General features: G+C 32.8%; 1 protein-coding gene across 1 annotated transcript in view; it reads left to right on the forward strand.

The window, feature by feature from the left end:
• LOC136276103 (uncharacterized) overlaps window positions 1–23,850 on the forward strand; it is a 112,899-nt gene that overhangs the window by 53,066 nt on the left and 35,983 nt on the right. The window lies entirely within an intron of this gene.

Here is a 23,850-nt window from a genome sequence, read left to right on the forward strand (position 1 = left end):
TCAGAGGAATCTCGGATTATATTGAAAAGTGCAATACTTTGAAAACAAAAAGTCAATACGACATATCCTGTATTGAAACATACCTTTATAATCTGTCATACGTTAGTTGAGCTGAAATTTCCACTATCGACGTCTTGCAGGCCATGCTTCTTTTAAAAATGTTAACACACCGCTATCAGCTGTTGTTCGCGGTCAAAACACGGCGAGTTGACATGGGGAATCGTACGATAATTATTTCGATTAGAACTAATAAGACTTATAAAAACCAACAACGTAATTATCGATCGAATTAACGAAATCGTTTCGATAAACGCTCTGATTAACATTTAAAAAACAGGGGTTCGGTGTTATGACCTGCACGAATTGTTTTCAGCAGGAGTTACTTTCAGTGTGAATTTTGCACTATTTTTGAAACCAATAACATGGAATCAAAATTTCAGGAAAAATCAATATTTAAACCCCGATATCTCTGCAATGCATCATCCCATTTTAAAACGAATTTCAGTTTTGTATTATGCTTTGCAAACTCTACAATACGCATAACATTTTTTTTTTTATATAGATTTCGGATTAGTAGGAATTGTTTTCAGTAGAAGTTACTTTCAGTGTTAATTTTGCACTATTTTTAAAACCAAAAACACGGAATCAAAATTTCCGGAAAAATCAGTTTTTTAACCTCGATATCTCCGTAATGCATCCTCCGATTTTCAGCATCAAATATAGCTTAAAAGGCTCTACAAAATGCATATACGTTTTTTATTTGATCATAAAATTCAAATTGTCGAAAAATTAGATTCACTTCCAGTTCGGACCGGAAGTGACAGATTTTCATTTCCAGCATTATTGCACACGTAAATTGTCCAATTCATAACCACGGAAAATTTCAAGGCTCTATCTTAAAGCGTTTTTGAGAAATGTCGCGGACAAAATGACTTTTTTTAAATTTTAAAAACGACGTAACGTAAAAACGGAAGTGACGTTGTCCTTGAAACTTTAACATCTTTGAAAGAGAATAGCTACACATAATCTCTAAAAGATTCATTAAAATCGGTTGAAAATTGGTTGAGTTATGACGTCGAAAAGGAGTCAGAAAAAAAAGAAAAAGAAAAAAATAATAATAACTAGATTCGATCTCGTTGCGAGCAACGAGTGGGTCTTCCGTCCAATTTTGGAATAGATAACATTAAACTTATCAATTCAAAGATAAAAATCGTAGATCTAAGCGAAAAAAAGAGAAAAAAAATTCGAGGCTTGAACCCGGGTCGCCTGGGCCATGTCCACGACTGTAGCGACTGAGCTACTCGGACTCCGCTTCAGAACTTTGACGCTTAATTTCTCGAGAATGCCTTAATCGATTTCAAAACTAATTACATATTCTTAATCAGTAAAAGGGTCACTATAAGGTGTAAAAATTTCAACGAAAAATATTAAAAAATAAAAAAGTCGAAAAATTCAATTTTTCAAATTTCCTTCCGGTGACGACCGGAAGTGACGGCGGACATTCTCTATACCGAGGGGCACCAGAAAAACGGTAGTTCTATCATCTCTGAAAATTTCAGTTCTCTATCTTTACTCGTTTTTAAGAAACCCGACCAACAAAATTGACTTTTTAAAATCGTAAACGGACAATAACTTCCGACCGGAAGTGTATTTTCAAAAATGTATAAAAAACAATAAACTTCAGATAAAGTCGCGTTAATCTGGAAAATTTGAATGAAATCGGTTGAGCCATCTCTGAGAAATCGTCTGCACAAAATCGGTAAGAAAAAAAAAAGAATAATAATAACTAGACACGATCTCGTTGCGAGCAACGAGGAGGTCTTCCGTCTGATTTTAGAAATTGAGATTTATGTTCGATCTTGATTTTGCTATTTAACAGCTATACATGATTTAAAAAACAGGAAGAGAGGAATAAACATTTTAAGTGCCTGATACTATTTTGTTTCAGGTTTAAGAGTTTTGTTCAACAAGTGTTTAGAAATTCGTCACCGTTCTTGAGATATCTCAGAAAAAATATTTTAGGGGCCGGACCTTATCTCCTTATTGGGGCCGCTGAACAAAAATTGTAAGGTTGCATGTTATTAGGTACATTATTTTGAGCATCTTTTCTTTGATACTGCATTTCAAAATATTTTTTCTTTTTGAGATATAGGTTATCACATTTTTGGACTTTTGACCCCTAAAAATCCTTAATTACGTAACACATGAGAAAAATCATTATAATGTTCGGCTACACAACTGTTAGATAAACATATTTGCTTCTATAATCTATTACGAAATACCCCTCGGTAAAGAACTATAGGAAAAAGAATTTAGAGCCCTCTAGGTCCCTAATACTAGGGGCTAGCCCCTTTTTCATGGTATCAAATGAAAGGTCATTTGATTATAAAGACATTTTGTTCAACAAGTGTTCAGCAATCCGTTACCATTCTTGAGATATCTCAGAAAGAATATTTTAGGGGCCGGTCCCTTATCTCCTTATTGGGGCCGCTGAACCAAATTTTTTAGGTTGCATGGTGTTAAGTACATCATTTTGAGCATCTTTTCTTTGATACTGCATTTCAAAATATTTTTCCGTTTTGAGATATAGGTGGTCAAAGTTTTGGACTTCTGACCCCTAAAAATCCCTAATTACGTAACATATGAGAAAATCGTTATACTGCTTGGCTTTATATCTGTAAGATAAACATATTTGCTTCTATAATTTATTACAAAATATCCCTCGGTAAAGAACTATAGGAAAAAGACTTTAGAGCCCTCTAGGTCCCTAATATTAGGGGCCAGCCCCTTTTTCTTGGTATCAAATAAAAGGTCATTTAATTATAAAGACATTTTGTTCAACAAGTGTTCAGAAATTCGTTACTATTCTTGAGATATCTCAGAAAGAATATTTTAGGGGCCGGTCCCTTATCTCCTTATTGGGGCCGCTGAACCAAATTTTTTAGGTTGCATGGTGTTAAGTACATCATTTTGAGCATCTTTTCTTTGATACTGCATTTCAAAATATTTTTCCGTTTTGAGATATAGGTGGTCAAAGTTTTGGACTTCTGACCCCTAAAAATCCCTAATTACGTAACATATGAGAAAATCGTTATACTGCTTGGCTTTATATCTGAAAGATAAACATATTTGCTTCTATAATTTATTACAAAATATCCCTCGGTAAAGAGTTATGGGTAAAAGACTTTAGAGCCCTCTAGGTCCCTAATATTAGGGGCCAGCCCCTTTTTCTTGGTATCAAATAAAAGGTCATTTAATTATAAAGACATTTTGTTCAACAAGTGTTCAGAAAATCGATACTATTCTTGAGATATCTGAGAAAGAATGTTTTAGGGGCCGGTCCCTTATCTCCTTATTGGGGCCGCTGAACCAAATTTTTTAGGTTGCATGGTGTTAAGTACATCATTTTGAGCATCTTTACTTTGATACTGCATTTCAAAATATTTTTCCGTTTTGAGATATAGGTGGTCAAAATTTTGGACTTCTGACCCCTAAAAATCCCTAATTACGTAACATATGAGAAAATCGTTATACTGCTTGGCTTTATATCTGTAAGATACACATATTTGCTTCTATAATTTATTACAAAATATCCCTCGGTAAAGAGTTATGGGTAAAAGACTTTAGAGCCCTCTAGGTCCCTAATTTGAGGGGCCAGCTCCTTTTTTCAGATATCAGCAGAAAGGTCTTGCAAATATAAACTTTTTTTACATTACATGTTTTAACAAAATATTTTCCAGAAAAGAGATAAAGAGAGAAAAGCACAAAAATTCACGACGCTTTTTTAATGTCAATTTTCGAGCCATAGCGAGCTTTGGCGCCAGTAGTGCTAAACATACAAAACAACAATCATGCAAAACTTCAATCTTTCCTTTACCTACCGTAAAAATTTGAGCTTAATATCTCTTATACTTTAGGAGAACAACAGAAGACAAAATACCCATATAAAAATTAGAAAAATCTCAATATCTCAAAAACGGATGTGACGTCATCAATACAAAAAATTTCCAATCAAGTTCAGACCACTATCTATCACATCTTAAAATTTGATTGAGATAGGCCGAGCCGTTTCTGAGAAATCGCGTGCACAAAAAAAGGAAGAAAAAAAAAATAATAACTAGACACGATCTCGTTGCGAGCAACGAGGAGGTCTTCCGTGTGATTTTTTGAAAGTTATATGACCTTGACTTTGATATTTGACCCTTTATCTCCTTATTGGGGCAACAAAAAAAAATTGATGGTTGAATTTTATTAGGAACATCATTCCCAGCATTTTATTCTATATTGATTTTCAAAATAATGTTTTTTAAAATATTTGTTCTGTTTGAGGTATGTTATCAAAGTTTGGTTCTTCTGGCCCCTTAAAACCCATTAAAACCCCTTAATACGGAACACATGATAAAATAATTATAATAAGTTGTTAAATAAATGTGAGATGAACATTTTTGCTTCCTAAACATATAACAAAACATTTTTCAGTAAAGTGCTATGGAAGAAAGACTTTAGAGCCCTTTTGGCCCCTAAATTGAAGGGCCAGCCCCTTTTTCTTGGCATCATACGAAAGTTCTTTTGATATTAAACATATTTTGTTCAACAAGTGTTTAGAAATTCTTTGCCGTTTTTGAGCTATCTGGGATATGACGTTTTAGGGGCCGACCCCTAATCTCCTTATTGGGGCCAGATTACTAAAATTTTATGATTGAATATTGTTTAAAACATCATTCTTAACATCTTTTATTCTATATTGCTTTTCAAAATATTTGTCCTTTTTGAGATATATTCGATCGAAGTTTTGGACTTTTGGCCCCTTAAAACCCCTAATTACGTAACGCATAATAAAAAATTTATAATGTATAGTTTTATTAGTAAAAGATGAACATTTTTGCTTCTTAAACATATGACAAAATATTTCGCAGTAAAGTGCTATGGAAGACAAACTTTAGAGCCCTTTTGGCCCCTAAATGGAAGGGCCAGCCCCTTTTTCTTGGCATCATACGAAAGTTCTTTTGATATTAAACATATTTTGTACAACAAGTGTTTAGAAATTCTTTGCCGTTTAAGAGCTATCTGGGATATGATATTTAAGGGGCCGACCCCTAATCTCCTTATTGGGGCCAGATAACGAAACTTTTATGATTGAATACTGTTTAAAACATCATTCTAAGCATCTTTTATTCTATATTGCTTTTCAAAATATTTGTCCTTTTTGAGATATATTCGATCGAAATTTTGGACTTTTGACCCCTTAAAACCCCTAATTACGTATTGCATAATAACATTTTTATAATGTATAGTTTTATTAGTAAAAGATGAACATTTTTGCTTCTTAAACATATGACAAAATATTTCTCAGTAAAGTGCTATGGAAGAAAGACTTTAGAGCCCTTTTGGCCCCTAAATGGAAAGGTCAGCCCCTTTTTTTTGGCATCATACGAAAGTTCTTTTGATATTAAACATATTTTGTTCAACAAGTGTTTAGAAATTCTTTGCCGTTTAAGAGCTATCTGGGATATGATATTTAAAGGGCCGACCCCTAATCTCCTTATTGGGGTCAGATTGCGAAAATTTTATGATTCAATATTGTTTAAAACATCATTCTAAGCATCTTTTATTCTATATTGCTTTTCAAAATATTTGTCCTTTTTGAGATATATTCGATCGAAGTTTTGGATTTTTGGCCCCTTAAAACCCCTAATTACGTAACGCATAATAAAAAATTTATAATGTATAGTTTTATTAGTAAAAGATGAACATTTTTGCTTCTTAAACATATTACAAAATATTTCTCAGTAAAGTGCTATGGGAAAAAGACTTTAGAGCCCCTTTGGCCCCTTATTTAAGGGACCAGCCCCTTTTTCTTGTTATCAAACGAAAGATCCTGTAAATATAAATTTTATTTGCTCTATATGTTATGGTAAAATATTTTCAGGAAAGGAGATAAAGAACGAAAATCATTAAAAATTACGTCGTTTTTTTAAACTCGATTTTCGGGTCCAGGCGAGCTTCGACGCCTTTGAAGCCAGACAACCACAAATGCCTTTAAACACATCTACAATCTTTTGTCTACAATCCCTGAAAATTTAAATTCAATATCTTTTTTCGTTTGGGAGGAGATAGCAGGACAAAATGACCCTCTAAAAATCACTAAAACGTCAATATCTCCCGAACGGAAATGACGTCATTAAATTAAAAAATTATATATAAGGTTTTTATCAATATCTACAAGATCTGCAATTTTCACGAAAATCGGTGAAGTCGTTTTCAAAAAATCGCTTGTACAAAAAAGCGTAAGAAAAAAAAATAATAATAAAAGGGAAAAAGAAACAAAGCAATAACAATAAGGTCTTCCGTTGGAAACGAATGACCTTAATAATAGGGAAAAAGAAACCGAAGAATAACAAGAAGGTCTTCCGTTGGAAACGGAAGACCTTAATAATAATAAGAATAAGAAAAGTGAACAAGAAACAATAGAATAATAGAAGGGTCTTCCGCTGAAGACGGAAGACTCTAATAATAATAAGAAAAGTGAAAAAGAAACAATAGAATAATAGAAGGGTCTTCCGCTGAAGAAAAAGAGAGAAAGAAGAAATCTTGGCTCCGGCATAACAGTCATTTCAGCAAAGGTTCACGTCAAAACATGGCTGACGCGAAATAATTCCCGAATTTCTCTTTGAATTTGGGGCGTTTCCGCCCGGGAGAGGAGCTGAATTTTTGTATGAGGTGAGGAACGATGTGTGAGATGTCTGACTACAAAGGTTTGGTAACAGTGCGATGTCATTTGAAATATTGATGCGTGTTTTTGTCTGGAGGGGGGTGAAAAGACCCGAGCTTGATTTTCGTCGTAAATAAATCGAAAGTAGAATTTTGAGGTGTGGATCTCGGATTCGGTTAACGATAATTAGGGGAAGTAAAGTCCTAAAGCAATGACTGATGCATTTTACACATGTATTTAAGTGTTGAGATTTTTTTTTCGTGTCATTTACTATTGTGTTTGACTGTTTTATTTCAACAGGATTGATAAAATCATTATAAATGTAGAAATAACGAAATCAGTAACACGTAAATTTATTCGGTAAAAATTTGATGACAGTAATTTCCACAGTTTTAACATTCATAAGTAGTTTACACGCTATCGTAGATACAGACTAAACGGAAAACAAGAAATATACATGCAACAGAAATATTACGCGGCTGCTTACATCCCTTGTACTGTGTAAATTTGAAGTCGCCGTACAGACTATAAACGCCGCTTGATCTCAGGAATTTCTTCTGAATTGTTCAATCCGCTGCATATTTGGCAGACAATAAGAATGGGGTCCGAGGTACATTTACACAAAATTTCATTAGGATTGAGTGAAGGGCTCGGGAGTTAGAATTTTTTTCTACAGTACATGTCAAGCACGCCAATCGAAACTCAAATGTCCAAAAATTCATAACTCTCTTAAAAGTTAACGAATTGGTCTGGTAATTAGTACAGTTATCTAGAATGGTACAAGGTTGAAAATAAAGGTTCAAGATGAAAGATTCAGTAAAATCAGTCCAGAAAAACTTAATGATTTTGTGAATGGGGGGGGGGGGGGGGGTCGGTGCGTGTAGTGTGTAAATTTTATTTCCGCGTATAGGCTATAAGCGCCGTTTGATTATTCTTAATAGTTCAATCCGCTGCATATTTGACAGACAATAAGAATGGGGTCCGAGGTTTATTTCACGAATTTTCATTAGAATTGAGTGAAGGGCTCGGGAGTTAGAATTTTTTTGTACAGTACATGTCAAACACGACGATTGAAACTCAAATGCCAAAAAGTTCATAACTCTGTTAATAATGAACGAATCAGTCTGGTAATTAGTACAGTATTCTAAAATGGTACTAATTTGAAATTGAAGGTCTAAGATCAAAGATCAAGTAAAATCAGGCCCGAAAAACTAAATCACTTTGTGAAATGAAAAGGGGGGGGGGGGGGGGTCGGTGCGTGTACTGCGTAAATTATATTTCGGCGTATAGGCAATAAGCGCCGTTTGATCTCAGGATTTTACTTAATTGATCAATCCGCTGCAAATTTGACAGACAATAAGAATCGGGTCCGAGGTACATTTACACGAATTTTCATTAGAATTGAGTGAAGGACTCGGGAGTTAGAATTTTTTTCTACAGCACATGTCAAACACGACGATTGAAACTCAAATGCCAAAAAATGCATAACTCTGTTAATAATGAACGAATCAGTCTGGTAATTAGTACAGTAATCTAGAATGGTACTAATTTGAAATTGAAGTTCCAAGATCAAAGATCAAGTAAAATCAGGCCAGAAAAACTTAATGATTTGATGAATGGAGGGGGGGGGGGGGGTCGGTCGGTGATTTCTATATTTAAAGGAGAATATTAAATTCTAAATATGACATATTACACAATTTCTAAATAAAATACATAGGTTAGAACAATGTATAAATGTTGTTTTAAAGAGTTAACTATTGATATTTTTCAATTTGTTAACTTTATTTCAGTAATAATACATAGCTATGGATCTTAATACGCAAATACGGGGAAAAGCGCTATTATTGTAACTTCTTTTACAAACTCAAAACGGAAAAGAACAGAATCCATCATTTTAAAGATAAAAAATCGGATCTGAACACAAAAGGAGGGGAAAAAAATTCGGCACTCAGGGCTCGAACCCGGGTCGCCTAGGCCATGTCCACGACTCTATCGACTGAGCTACTCGGACTCTCGCTTCAGAACTTTGACGCTTAATTTCTCGAGAATACCTTGATCGATTTTAAAACAAATTACATATTCTGAATAAATAAAACGGTCACTATAAGGTGTAAAAATTTAAAAAAAAAAATATTAAAAAATAAAAAAAGTCGAAAAATTCAATTTTTTCAAATTTCTTTCCGGTGACGACCGGAAGTGACGGCGGACATTCTCATGACCGAGGTGCACCAGAAAAACGCTAGATCTATCATCTCTGAAAATTTCAGCTCTATATCTTTACTCGTTTTTGAGAAACCCGATATACAAAATTGACTTTTTAAAATCGTAAACGGACGATAACTTCTGACCGGAAGTGTTTTTTCAAAAATGAAAAAAAATGTATAAGCTTTAGATAAAAACACGTTTATATTGAAAATTTGAGCGAAATCGACCCAGCCATCTCCGAGAAATCGTCTGCACAAAATCGGTAAGTAAAAAAAGAATAATAATATTAACTAGAGCAAAGCTCGTTGCAAAGCAACGAGTGGGTCTCCCGTTAATGTTGGAAGTAAAGCTGGAAGTTCCTGTAAGAAGCAGAGCTCTTAAACCAGTAACAAGAGAAAGTAAAATAAAAAGATGAAAAAATCGAATTATTCCTGGTACGACTTAACAAAATCCGAATGATTTTAAGTACGACTTAACAAAAACCTTCATGATTTTAAGAACAACTTAACAAAAAAAAAATCCGAATGTGTCTAAGTAAGACTTAACAATTATTTTTGGTACGAGTTAATTTTACTATTAACATTACGCTATTTTTTAAACCCAGGACGCGGAAACAAAATTTCCGGAAAATCAATTTTTAAACCCCGATATCTCTGTAATGCATCGTCCGATTTTCAAACGGATTTCAGTTTCGTATTCAGCATGAACAAATCTACAAACCTCGTAAACATTTAAAATTAAAACGAAAAATTCGAAAATTCGAAAATTTTAAAACACTTCCGGTTTAGACCGGAAGTGACGGAAACTAAATTCCAGCCTTATGTCCAAATAAAAACGATCAATCCTTCAACACAAAAAATTCCAAGTCTCTATTTTGAAGCGTTTTTGAAAAACGCCCTTGACAAAATCACGTTTTTAAAATATAAAAATTGACGTAACGTTGAAACGGAAGTAACGTTGTAGTTGAAAATTTAACATCTTTTAGGGACGATAATGGTACATAATCCCTGAAAGTTTCATGTAAATCTGTTGAAAACTTTTTGAGATATTAAGCTTTAAAAAAGTCAGAAAAATAAAGAAAAAGAATAATAATAATAACTAGACACGATCTCGTTGCGAGCAACGAGGAGGTCTTCCGTCCGATTTTTAGAATATGGAATGACCTTACTCTTGTCAACGAAACGTATCAGGAAAAGGAGGCGGGATCTAAGAGTAATGGATGAAAGACTATCTATCCCTTTGGTGTCCCTTATTTGAAGGATCAGCTCCTTTTCATTCATTTTAGTTAAAAGGTATTTTTGTGTACCGCTAATAAGTGTTTAGAAATTGGTTACCGTTTTTAAGATATCTGGGAAAAATCGTTTTGATATCCGGTCCTTAAACTTATTTTAGGATCCATATAACAAACAATATATGGTTGTACATTGTTAAGCACATTATTTTGCGCATCTTTTGTTCAATACTGTTTTCCAGAACTTTCCTCTATTTCGAGATATTGAGGATCAAAGTGATGGATTTCTGCCCCCCTAAAATCCCTAATTACATACCATAGGAGTAAATGATTGTCATGTATAGGTGAATAACGTTAAAATGAACATAATTGCTTCTATAGCGTATCACAAAATATTTCACAGTGAAAAGTTATTATGAAAAGACTTTAGAGCCCCCTCAGCCCCTTATTTGAAGGGCCAGCCCCTTTTCTTGATTTCAAATGAAAGCTCTTGTCAATTCAAACACATTTTGTTCAACAAGATCTTACAAATTTTGTACCGTTCTCGAGATCTCTTTAAAGGGTCGTTTTAGGGGCCGACTCTGTAACTCCCTTTAAGGACCGCATAACAAAGAAATTATGGTTGCAGATTGTTAAGCTCAATATTTTGAGCATCTTTTGTTCAATATTGCTTTTCAAAATTTTCCTCCATTTTGAGATATCCAGCATCAAAGTTTTGGACTTCTGGCCCCTTAAAACCCTTAATGACGTAAGATAGGAGGAAATGATTGCCATGTATAGGTGAATAACGGTAGAATGAACATAATTGCTTCTATAATGTATCACAAAATATTTCACAGTATAAAGTTATCATGAAAAGACTTTAGAGCCCCCTCAGCCCCTTATTTGAAGGGCCAGCCCCATTTTCTTGATTTCAAATGAAAGCTCTTGTCAATTCAAACACATTTTGTTCAACAAGATTTTACAAATTTTGTACCGTTCTCGAGATATCTTTAAAGGGTCGTTTTAGGGGCCGACTCTGTAACTCCCTTTAAGGACCGCATAACAAAGAATAAATGGTTGTACATTGTTAAGCTCAATATTTTGAGCATCTTTTGTTCAATATTGCTCATCAAAATTTTCCTTCATTTTGAGATATTGAGGATCAAAGTTTTGGACTTCTGGCCCCTTAAAACCCCTAATTACGTAACATAGGAGTAAATAATTGCCATGTATAGGTGAATTACGTTAGAATGAACATAATTGCTTCTATAACGTATCACAAAATATTTCACAGTAAAAAGTAATCATTAAAATACTTTAGAGCCCCCTCAGCCCCTTATTTGAAGGGCCAGCCCCTTTTTTATAATTTCAAATGAAAGCTCTTGACATTATAAAATTTTTTTGTTCTACATGTTATTACAAAATACTATCGAGGAAAGAGATATTGGAAGAAAACCACGAAAAATCACGACGCTTTTTTAACCGTAATTTTCGAGCTCGGGCGAGCTTCGGCGCTTTTGGTCACAGGAAAATAAATATACCACATGTCAGATCTACAACCTTTTGTCTACAATCCCTGAAATTTTGAACTCAATATCTTAAACCGTTTAGGAGTTTACCCCTGGACAAGCCGACCCTCTGAAAATCGTTAAATTGTGAATAAATCAAAACCGGAAGTGACGTCATCGGTAAAAAAAATTTCCAATGAGGTTCAGATCACTATCTATCAAATCTGAAAGTTTCGTGTAAATCGGTCGAGAAGTTTCTGAGAAATCGCGTACACAAAATTTGTAAGAAAACAAAAAGAAAAATAACTAGACACGATCTCGTTGCGAGCAACGAGGAGGTCTTCCGTCTGATTTTTAAAAGGTAAATCACGTCATCGACTTTAATTTTCGACAACAAAACATGATATGGAAATAGGAGTGAAGTACTAATGCTTACCTGTAATGCTTTTTATAAGTTCTCTTACGTTGCTTTTTTAAATACTTGCATTTCTTTCAATTGAAATAGACAAGATTAAACTTTTTTACCTCTGGCCACTAATATCCCTAGTTAGGTAACGCATGAGAAAATCATTATATTGTAAGGAAATATAAACGTATTATACCTAAAGTCTGTCCCAAGATATTTTTGCCACACATTCTCTTAAATTATTTGATATTTGTAAATATCTCTTGATTCAGACGATGTTCATTCGATAGTATGAAAAAATCCCAAGATTTCCCTTTTGAAACGCCCCCTCTAGCTTGTCAGGTTTTAATACACGGCTAAAAAAAGAACGTCTACGAGTTTTGCATTGCATCAGCCATTATAAAGCCCGGTTGATAACTTTAAAAAATTGTGCTAGATATTCCGAAAGACTTCCGAATTGAGGAAAGATGTAAACATTCCCCATTATAAATATCCGCAGGAAATCTGTTTTCGATCCTGTGAATGTTTACGAAGGAAAAATGGTAATTTGTAAATGAAGTTTGACCCCTAAAAACGTTATTACCTAATTACGTAACACATGTTAAAATCAATAGATTTCTTGGATACATACAGTGCTGCTATCCTGAAAGTTGACAAGGATAGGATAGGATAGGATGCAGGATGCACGATACATGATAGAAATATAAAAGTTAGGTTCTATCCTATCCTATCCTATCCTATCCTGCATCGTGTAGCCAATCAGATTCGAGTATAAATTTCGGAGTTTTTTTGCGAAACGAAAATTGGCTAAACAATGTATTTTCAATGTCAATTTAATACGTTTTACAAGTTAAACCATTTAAGAATAATTATTATATCAAGAACGCGATGCATAACATTAATGCGCGCTAAAATGTCGGCGCTACATCTTTGTCAATTCGTACGCAAATATGGAGTTACTGCGAGAATTCGTTGCAACATTTGACAACGTCAGAAATAGATTTCTGTATTTACTTCATTTAAAGTCTGCAAATTAATAAAAGCTTGAATTTATAAACGACTAATTTGGCATTTTAAAAGATAAACATGTATACAAGAATCAGACATTGATTCACGTTTATATAATTTCTTCGATGCCCAATAACAGGGACGCATATTTCTGTCCGATATTAACCTGAACATATTGAATTAATAAATGTTAGCTAGCTATAAATGCTTAAGAATTTATACTTTAAAAATAACTCCGAGTTGTTTAACTATAAACGATATAAACTTCCTGAAGGAATTATTTATATTCAGATCGTGTTTACATTTATCGCCGAACGAATCGCTCGAATAATGAGAATTACGCTCAGTTATATGTGATAAGAAGATAATTTGATAAAAATATGTGACTAAACAGTTCCTCAATAAGTGAATTGAAGTTATTTATCTGTTTTTTTATGCATAAATATAATTAAATAAAAAATCTAATCGCTTACCTGTTTGTTTACGTTATTGTGTCCATCCCGCGTACGATTTAATTTTACCGTAGCACAGGTAAGTAAGTTATCCCGCTCGATGAATATTCGGTTTTAAGATTTAATTTTTCATTTTGAGTACTACATTATTTGATAAAATCATTTTATTTTTAAATTTCGTTTCATTTAACTTGCATTCCTATATTTTGAAAGTATGGGATAGGATAGGATAGGATAGAGCTTATTTGCAGGATAGGATGCAGGATACAGGATATAGGATAGGATAGGATAGTTTTGTCAACTTTCACGATAGCAGCACTGTAACAGTTGAGATCGACACAAAATTTTAAATTTTGTTTAATTCATGTGATTTTGAATGACAACAGTTGTGAATGGAATTCGAGATCATTGTGGAGAATAAGCAGGTATTGAAAATAATTAATGCACATGATCATGCACATGACAAATAAAGTGTCTTACACATGTAAATCTTAATGTTAAAGCTGCTTGGTCCGATTTTCAATAAAATAATTGTACCCTTTTAAACGATGGTTATGCTAAGTATGTGTGCAATAATATACGTTGCAGTACATGTAGTTTTCCCTGTCAATTAAGCCATATTTCAATGAAAAAATTATGTACATGTTGAAACTCGTTGAATCCGGATGTTGTTTATTACCGCATGCTGCCCAATCCGGCGACATTATTCAGCCCCTTGACATTTTCCCATCATTTTTGTTTAAAAAAAATTGTGCAATCCGGATCCTATCTATTCTGTTAACCGGCGCAATGAAAAAGCCTACTGCATATTATTAGTGAGAGTTATCTCCCGTAGTCCGTCCACTAATCGATCGATCGGCCTTCTGCGAGATATTAATGCTCAATTATTGACCAATTTTTCTGTCGTTGCTATTGATTTAAACAACTGTTAATATAGATCCAAAGAAGCAACTTTTTTCAGTTAATACCGTAAAGTCTTGTTATGAATTGCAATTGGATAATTAGATTATAGTTCACCCAATTTTTTTCAGGCCGTGATTCAGGATACTGCGGGAGTAAGACTGCCGATATCGTTTGTTATCCCCGTTGCATGGCTACACGTACAGAGTTGCATATTATTCTGTCAAAATGCTCAATTTTTTTTTTATAAAAAATTCTCATTTATATTAATATTTATCTATTGTTTCCCTGCATCAAAACAGTTCTCGCCATCAGGTATTTCAGCCACCTGTTGACTTGTTAATGTTTTGTTTAACAATTTACGGTTAAGCATGCACTTTTCAGGTAAATCCATTGTTTGAAAGATTATCAATAACGACGATTTAATTCAAGGATTTCCATCGTATGTATTCCGTTATGGATTTCTTGTTTGAAAAAAAATATTTAAAATGAAAATTTGTACCGTAAATAAGATCGATGAAATCTAATATAATTCAGAACAATTGAACATTTTGCAAGAATACAGGATCAGGACCTACGCAGTACAGTTAAGGCGGTCAATAAAAATATGGGCAAATTTTTGTGATGAAAACACGTATACTTTAGTTAAACTGGCATGTCCTTTTTAAAATCAATAACAGTCACTCAAATGCAATATATTTCTAAAATATATATATAACAGTACAATATTTTATGTTCATAGTGGTCACGTGATATGGCAGTCGCATGGTACAAGCAGATGTATTTGTGGTTTTGAGGTCATTTAAAAAATTCAATATTGCAAGGGCATAATCATGTCAAAATTCACAACTGAATTATGAAATAACTTGATGTTATATCGTAGATTTTGAAAAACGGTGCGAACTTTTTAAGATAAGAATATTTGTTAGTAGAAACCGTAATTTATAATGCATATGTTGAATAATTTTGAAGGTCACAGGGTTAATTTCATTAAAAAATAATTAATTTGTAAGATTTTACAAGGATCGTAGAAGTTTTTAAGTTACATAGCATATTTCAAATTCACATGTAAAAGTTTGTCGGGATCAGGTAAGTGTATGCCCTTGCAATTAAGTGATTTATTTAGGTACTCAGATTTTAGATATACGATATTTTATACAAAACCGAGGTGGCTTCTTTATACGATGCATACTTTTAACAAAATGAAAATAAGACTATATAGGTAGCATTCTACTAATAATAATTTTAAACAAAATATTCATTTATACTTTTCCGTTAATATATGACATTTATTTTTCTTCGCTATAAAACTGCACGATAGCCTTCAATGATTTAACTTAATGCGTCATTTTGAAGCATATGACGTCATATTTTGTAGTACAGCGAGAACGACATCTCGCTTATTTTTCAGTGTGTACGAAAGACTCGACTAGAAAAACTTGCTGCATGGGCCGTCTAACATTATTAATTTTAATGATGAATTCAGAAACTTTTACATTTCAAAAAGTGTCATTTTTTGTTAAATTACAGGAACATTGTCATTCATGCACATAAAATTTGTACAAATTAAGTTATAAGTTATTCAACCAGTGTTTGAAATTTGAGACCGTTCTTGAAATATTTGGGAAAGAAATTTTAGGGGTCATCCTTTCATCTTCTTATCGGGCCCGTGTAACAAATTTGAGCCATTTCCGAATAAATGTGTGCACAAAATCGTTAATAAAAGAATGCAGGTAACGGGAGCTTTTAACTCGGGAGCAGGGAGTGCTTTAAAACTCATATTTACATGTATTAATTTACCATGTAAAATTATCAATCATAGGCATTAGATAACTGATATTACCTGATTGGCGAATTTGATTTGCCTATTGACTCCATGACATCTACAATTTCGCTTAGTTAAACGTACACATTTTAAAAAAAATTGTATATAACACTGGCGTCGGAAGCAAATTGAAAGTGTGGGGGGGGGGGGGGGGGGGGCTAGACTAATCCTCAGAAATATTGAGAAAAAAGTAATTCCCAAAATCATGGAAATCCTAATCCGTGGGGGGGGGGGGGGGGGGGGGGGGGGGGGGGGGGCTGGACTGCATCTGAATCCAACTTCTCAGTCTTTCAAGGTATATTTAGGAACAATAATCTTTCTTGCGAGAAAAAGTGGGGGGGGGGGGGCTGAACCCTCTATCAGGCTATTTTTGTAATGGTTAGGTATAACTTTGCCAAAAAAGTGGGGGGGGGGGGGGGTTCCGACGCCTATGTATAAGCATGTACTCCAATCAGGTGTTGTACTTTACAGAACATTTTTTACGCGATCGCCGAGCGTTTCTTTTTGGGGATGAACAGTCCTAATTAGACAGCAAATACATAATACAGCAATCAGACGTTTTTATTAATATATTTATATATAATTTATGAATAAACTATTTAAGTGTGCTTGAATATGCAAATTTTAAAGCCAATTCGATTTGTATTAGACAATTAATCTACTAAGTCTAGTGTTCGCTACTCGATCTTCAACTGTCCGAATACAGTCAAAACTTTTACAATGAATTGAATGTACATGTACATTACATTTTTAAAACTCATATATTCTTTCAGAATCAAAAAAAATTAATTTATAAATGAATAAAATCAGCAATGAGTATGCTTTTTAATGAATCTGACTACCACTGAGAAGAGGTTATACCAATATTGTGACCCTTATTATTTTACGGCCTGAATGTAAATAAAACCTCAACTTGTTTAAAAATGGTTTGTTTTATCGTGCCCGTACCTACCGCAAGCATGTAACATTGGACTTCTTAAGCTGCCTATATCGATCGCTTTTTTAAATATATTTCAACTTTTACTTACTACATCCTGCTTAACACTCTCTCTCTCTCTCTCTCTCATAACTCATAAAAATTCTAATATTTTGTTAGCCAAATGAAGTATCACATTATCATAGATATGTGAATATCGCCTATATTTTGTTGAAATTGGTAGTGTAATGCATTTAATTATCAGCAGCAAAATGTCACAAACGGACACAAGTGAATTTATTTACATTTCAAATCGTACGACTGTAAAACGTACAATTGTATTATATTCATTGATGGCAGCTTTTTTTTCCCTTTATTATACGAACTATGATTTAAATCAATGGTTTGATGCATCGTTAACCAATATAATTGGAAATGAAAATAACAACGAATCAATGGGCATTGGAATGTGAGATAACGTATAAACACGAGAAGCATGTGTCCTACAATGAATCGGCTGTCCACTAGCGCGGCATCTCCTCGGCCCGTGTTATGAAAATGTACACTCAACGTGGTGGGTTTAAACTGTTAACGTTTGCAGTTTGATAACTGAATTTTATTTTCCAACAATAACACTGTTTCATGACATAGACAAGAACACAAAGAACGCCTTTTTTTCAATGACAGCCATACTATCTATTTTTTTTTTTTAATTACGAGAGCAAAACAGCAATACTTCGTAGGTAATAATATAGTCTTTTTTTTATTTACTCTTTAATATCGTTAAAATCTGAATTCATTGTGTTTGCAGCTACATAAATAAACCCGTGTGTGCATTACAACAATGCGTATATCTTGTGTATTGGATAACGGCAGACCGCTCGCTAGTCCAGCCGCGACCTATTTTCTCGGCCACGGGCAAGGATCGGATACGTATAATTGTTTACATACATGAAGCTAGCAAGATTTTAAATGCGACTCAAATACATTGCATAGAAGCAATTCTTATACACATAATATATTTCCCTAGAAAAGAATTAAACTGTTTAAACACTTTCCGAATGCAAGCTAGTACACTGTCTATGGTATTAGGTAAAGGTATAATCTTTTTTATTTACTATTAAAATCATTAAAATCAGAAGTTTTGTGTTTGCAGATACATAAAAAAAACCATGTGTGCATTACAGCAAGACGCAAATCGTGTGTATTAGATAACGGCAGACCGCTCGCTAGTCCATTCGTGACCTATTTCCTCGGCTGCGGCAAAGGATCGGATACGTAATTGTTAACATACACAGTTCGGTATACAGCTAGATTTTAAATGCGACTCAAATGCATTGCATAGAAACAGTTCTTTTATCCATTATGTGTTTCACTAGAAAATAACTAAAATGTTTAAACACTTTCCGTGTGTAAACTGGTACCCTTTATGTCAGTTATACGCACAAATACCCCGTTTATTTGCCAAATAAAACACAAATACATGGTAACAAGTCTGGCTTTTTACACTCATATTACGCAATACCCGAACAAAATATTATTGTAACGACATTAATAAGATCATAATGAACAACTTTTGCCGCGACAGCCATATCGAAATCTTAACTGCTTTTGAGTTATAAAGTGAAAACTTTGAAGGGATCTAGGTCCTTAATTTGAGGGGCCAGCCCCTTTTTCTAGGAGTCAAACAAAAGATCTTGTAAATATAAATTTTTGTTCTTCTACATGTCTTAACAAAATATTTGTGAGAAAAAAGATAATCTAAGAAAACCAAGCAAAATCACAACGCTCTTTTCATCTCATTTTTCGAGCCCTACCGAGCTTTAGCGCCTTTTGTGTCTGAAATTTATTAATGCCTTATTACATATCTACAATCTTTTGTCTATCATTCCTGAAATTTTGAACTTAATATCTTTTATAGTTTTTGATAACTCTCTTGGACAAGCCGACACTCTGAAAATCAAGAAAACGTCGATATTTCAAAAACGGAAATGACGTCATCAACCAAAAAAATTTCCGATCAAGTTTAAACTAATGTCAAAAAGATCTGCAAATTTTATTAAAATCGATCAAACAGTTTTCGAGTAATCGCTGACACAAAATCGGTAAGAAAAAAAAAGGAGAAGAATGAGAAAAAAAAACCGAAGAAAAACAATAAGGTCTTCCGTTGGAAACGGAAGACCTTAATAATAATAAAAAGAAACAATAGAATAACAAGAGGGTCTTACGTTGGAAACGGAAGACCCTAATAATAACAATAAGAAAAGTGAAAAAGAAACAATAGAATAATAGAAGGGTCTTCCGCTGAAGACGGAAGACCCTAACTAGAGAATAGCTCGTTGCAAAGCAACGAGTAGGTCTTCCGTTAATGTTTGAAGTAAAGCTGGAAGTTACGAATAACAAGAGTAACTAAAATAAAAAGATGAAAACAATCGAATATTCCTGGTACGACTTAACAAAATACGAATGATTTTAGGTACGACTTAACAAAAACCTTTCTGATTTTAAGAACGATTGAACAAAAAAAATCCGAATGTGTTCAAGTACGAATTAGCAATTATTTTCGGTACGAGTTAATTTTACTTTGAACATTACGCTATTTTTTAAACCAAGGACGCGGAATCAAAATTAAACCCCGATATCTCTGTAATGCATCGTCTGATTTTCAAACGAATTTCAGTTTCGTATTCAGCATGACCAACTCTACAAACCTCGTAAGCATTTGAAATTAAAACGAAAAATTCGAAAATTCGAAAAATTTAAAACACTTCCAGTTTGGACTGGAAGTGACGGAAAGTAAAATCCAGTCTTATGTCCAAATAAAATTGATAAATGCTTCAACACAGAATATTCCAAGTCTCTATCTTGAAGCGTTTTTGAAAAACGCCCTGGACAAAATCACTTTTTTAAAATTTAGAAATTGACGTAACGTAAAAACGGAAGTGATGTTGTCATTAAAAATTAAACATTTTTGAGGGACAATTATGCTAAATAATCCCTGAAAGTTTCATGTAAATCCGTTTGAGATATTAAGCTTTAAAAAAGTCAAAAAAATAAATAAAAATAAAAATAATAATAACTAGAGCAAAGCTCGTTGCAAAGCAACGAGAGGGTTTTCCGGTAATGTCGAAAGTAATGCTAGAAGTAGCTCTAAGAAGCAGTGTTCTTAATCTAATTAAAAAAGTAACTTAAGTACAAAAAAGATTTTAAAAATCCAATGATTCTTGGTACGACTTAACAAAATCCGAATGGTTTCAAGTACAAAATAAAAAAAAACAAAATTTTGAAATAAAGGGAGAACCTGGGGTTTTGCTAGTTATTTGAGGGGTATAAATTGGTAGAATATTTATTGCCTTCATTTTGTGGATAGAGGAGCTCATGTCAATTTCATTGATATATGACACTTTAATACTGGTAGCACTCTTCATCAGATATGGAATGAAAATGCGGAACTGTGGCCAAAATTTTCATTTTTGGTTTTGTGCTTGAAAAGAAGGTTGGGTTCACGAAATGTCACTCGAAAAGAAGGTGATTGACCCCCCATCAATTGGTGATTATTTGCATGGGCAAACATTAAGCTACCAATCCTATGGTAGTTTATGGCAGTTGCTCGGGACTGGAGCGTGGTTCTGGACCCGTGAAAATGTGAAAAAAGGGCAAATTTTCAGAAAATTTTGAGACCGTCCCTTGCTATTCTTTATAGTGCTATATGTAAGTTGTACTTGTTTTATTCTGAAATGTTTAAAAATTCTCAAGAGTCGGGACCATGTGTCCCCTGCATGCAAACCAATTGTAGCAAATTTAAAAATCCAATGAAAAATTAAATTACATATATGAGCACTATCTGCCGCACATTTCCTCGACCAAAAAAACTATATCCTGCCACTTAAAAGTTAACTTTTCCTGGAACTAACATCTAATTTCTTAACCCAGAATGCAAAATTAAAATTTCCGTAAAAAATCAATTTTGTTTAAAACATAAATCTGAGCATCATTTCCTCTACACTGCTTTTCAAAGGGTTGACCTTTCGTACTATGTGCTTGTTGCATCATCAATTGTCAGAAACTTATCGATGTATAGTTTACTTAATTTTATTATTCCTCTGTGAATATTTTTATTTAAAATTACTATGAATGGTGAACATTTCAAAGGGCCCCGCTGATGTTATTTAAGAGAATTTTGCTTTGACCTTGACCTAACACTTGAAATTTTTCCAGCTGGCATAGAACTTCTAATTCAATTTCATTGCCCCTAACATACAGGCATTTTTGTTCAATCTGACCAAGATTAAGCATATCCGGGAAATAATCTACTGTCTAAAACTAATTTTATTAAGATCTGCTATGACCTTCACATTGACATGATTCAAGGTCACTGCACGCCATTAACCAATAAGCTCTGTTTAGGCAAATTATTTGCCAATTAGGGGCTAAAAGGAGAGTATATATATATATATATATATATATATATATATATATATATATATATATATATATATATATATATATATATATATATAAATCTGATTTAGGCATTGAGGAGACCATACCCTAAAATGTAGTTTAGGGAGACAATATACAAAGTTTTTATATGTGCATATTTTTTATTGCAAATAGTCATTTAGAGGTCTTCAAGATTCAAATAACTTAACATGTGTTTTAATTTTTCAATATATCTTGTCCTTAAAAAAATACAGCAAAAATGGTCTCCTTAATATTTTGTTACTCTCTCATAAGGCTTAAGGAGACCGTGCATATATTTTCATATATATTTTTTATGGCTTAAGTAGACCATTCTTTTTTCCCATAATTTTCATGATTTGCAAGTGCTCTATCATTTTTTATCGCCACGCAACATAGAATTATTAAGATATAATGCAAGGTCACTGTGTACATGTGCATGTATATGTAAGCTTTGTTAATATCTCACATACATGTAGTTGATGGTGTGGACTTTAAATATTCATAGATGGTCATTTAGAGGTCTGTGGAATGGCAATAATCTCACATCTGTTTTAATTTTTCATTACTATTAGCCCTTAAAAATATACTATATTGTCCCTCTAATATTTTGCTACTGTCTTATGCGGCTATGGGATACTGATAATACATTTTTATTAATATTACTTAATTAGGGTTTAGGTAGACCATTCTTTTTTTTTACCATAACATTCGTGATTTGCAAGCCCGTTAATTTTCAGTCCGTTTTTTTTCGCATGTCACGAAATTTTCGAAAATGGGGAAAATATGTAGCATTTTAAATTTGCGTCCCTACTGAAGATTATCTTCTCAATTCAATCCATTCTACATGTATCCTAATGTGTTTTAGAATTTCACATTAATAAATGAAAAAAAAAAACCATTTCAAGTTCATGAACAAACTTTACTAATCATCAAAACTAATTTCAAATAGATTTCATTTATAACTAATGGACCAGGGTGTAAACATTAGTTCAATTTTGAAAGTTTAAACAATTAATCATTTCAAATTTATTATTAGAGCAATCATTTGCATTCAAAATTCAGTGTACATAACATGTCCATTATTTTGGTGAACTTGCAGTTCAATTACAACAGTTTCATTTTTTTTCTGTGCAACAAAATCATGTATGTAAGGATCTGTAAATTTATGAAATCAAAATATTCATAATCTATTTTCAACCTTCATATTTCAAATTTCATACATTTCAAGAAAATAAAGTTTTTAAAATTGATTTACTTAATATTCTTCATAATTCATATATAACAATAAAAAAATGTTATCAAAGATAACGTATTGAATGAACCATTCATTAATAAATGTTAATGAATAACATTGATAATAAGTACACATGTAAGAAATTGACAAAGTTTAAAAGGTACTCTGGGAGCAAAAATGACTGATCAAATGCATGGCATAAAAAATATTAAAGGACGAACAGGATTATGCAGCTAAAAAAATTTCAAAATTTTCAAACATAAAGACATTAGGATGTCGTCTGCAATACATATCACGTTTAGGGGCCACTTTCTTGCCTTATAAGAAACAAAGGTAATCACAGATTACAAAGCACCGAGACGAGGCATCACCTTTATAAAGCATCACCTTTATGAGACCACCTTTATCATATTACCTGAAAATCATAGTTAAGGATCTTGGATATCTATGGATACTGTTTCGAAACAATATCATATTACTATATCATATGTTAAAAAATTGGATAATAATAATATGTTTATTTCATATATTAATATAAGATACACACATATAATAATAAAAATAAAATACTGTAATAAATAATGATGCAATATGATATTGTAACATATGATATAACATAGTGTCATGTTAAATACATTATTGCATTTGATCACATAATACAATATCATAATATATGATACAATGTCATATCACATAATATATCACAATTTTGTAACACATTATATTATATTGTATACTTAAGTATGATATTATATCATATTTGATACATAATATGATATTGTATCATAAGATACAATATAACTTGATTCAACATTGTATCAAATCATATGATAAAATATCATGTGATACAGTAATATATTATATAATACAATATCACTTTATACAATATCGTATCATATGTTACAATATCATATATTCCAATATCAAATAATACTATTTCATGTGATAAAATAATATATAAACCAATATCATTTTATACAATATCATATCATGTGATAAGATATTAT

The sequence above is a fragment of the Magallana gigas genome, chromosome 1, assembly GCF_963853765.1.
Source record: "Magallana gigas chromosome 1, xbMagGiga1.1, whole genome shotgun sequence".
Classification (NCBI taxonomy): Eukaryota; Metazoa; Mollusca; class Bivalvia; order Ostreida; family Ostreidae; genus Magallana; species Magallana gigas.